The sequence below is a fragment of the Camelina sativa genome, chromosome 10 (assembly GCF_000633955.1).
Source record: "Camelina sativa cultivar DH55 chromosome 10, Cs, whole genome shotgun sequence".
NCBI classification, from domain to species: Eukaryota; Viridiplantae; Streptophyta; class Magnoliopsida; order Brassicales; family Brassicaceae; genus Camelina; species Camelina sativa.
The window spans coordinates 23,417,627-23,419,048 of NC_025694.1; positions in this window are offsets into that span (position 1 = coordinate 23,417,627).

A 1,422-nucleotide genomic window follows, 5' to 3' on the forward strand; every position below is an offset into this window, starting at 1 on the left:
ATGAGTCCACTCTCCCTTACCATTTTGTGTGATATCCTGCATCTCTTGAAGTAATGGTAACCTCTAAACACTCTATAGCTCCACCATTAAAACAGCCTTTTATCTACCAAGCCTCGATTTCACTAGCTTAATGCCCTTAATGAGAAGCTCACGCCAATTTTAATTGAATGTAAAGAGTCTTTGTCTGGAAAGTGATCTTTTTCTGGGTTTGATTGCCAATTATGGTTCTGGTTTTGGAGATGTTTGCTGGAGAAGTTTTTGGTGAGAATCGGTATAGCTTGTTCTAACACATGTGGTCTGCAGGTCATGGTCTACTCACGGTTTCTGAGATTTTTGCGAGTTCCCACCTTGGCTCTCTTGGCGCTTGGTTTGAGTTTGTTTGAGGACAAACAAAGATCTAAGTCCGGGGGAGTTGATATGTTACGGTTTTGACTCACTTTGACCCCGTTTATTTGATAGTTTTGTAGTTGTTTGAGTCCTTTTCAGGTTATAATAAGAGGCTAGGAAGCTAAAAGCAAGGATTGGAACAGCAGGAGCAATCGGAGCAGAAAGGAGTTGAATTGGAGCAGAAAAGCTAATTTTAGACCCAGGAGCACATGCTCCCGATTTCCGAGCACATGCTCCCAACTCTACGGTTTCATGACGACTCGTGGCAAGCATCTTGGCGCCGATTCCCTGCCTAATTCCCCTTATTTTAGGCGATCCTTTGTGAGAGAAAGAGGGCTGAGATCGCTTTTTAATAGGGAGATTTGAATTTGGAATCTTTCCTTATTTTTCTCTACTTGTATGCTATTTAACCTAGGGTTTTAGGAGAGAGATACTTACCTTTTTTCTTTTGGTTTTTGGGGGAGCGACGTTTTGTGAGGGAGAGGAAGAGCGGCTACGTTAGAGAAGCGATTCTGAACCCTTGTGATTTTTATATTTTTTATGCTATTGAATTTCTCATCTATGTTGGCTATTCATTTCTCTATGTCTGAGTAGTTTTCTTTGCTAGATTAGGGGTTTCAAAAGGGGTTTCATGGGTTAGCAACAGAACACAAATAGGGCTTTATATAATCGATTGTCTTCACTATTGTTAGACTTAATGCTTAGGTTGATTTGATCACCCAATCTATGATTCTAGGTTTATCTATTCATCAAAAGTGTAATAGGTTGCTAGAAAAGATATTAGTGGGCAAATTATCCTAGACCTGCGAAAGTTGATGTGTAGGTGATTTGTGAACTTATCATTCCTGTTCTTTAATGCTTGTCTGCGATTATGGGCTCAAACGACAGTTTAGGGTTTATGGACCGCCGAGCATGTGCTCCGGATGTCTGAGAACGTGCTCCGCATTTCCGCACAGAATCGATCAGATAGAGTTATTGATACCACGACAGTGGATCAGTTTATATTTATGTTTGAGTTCTAGACTGGTACTTAAT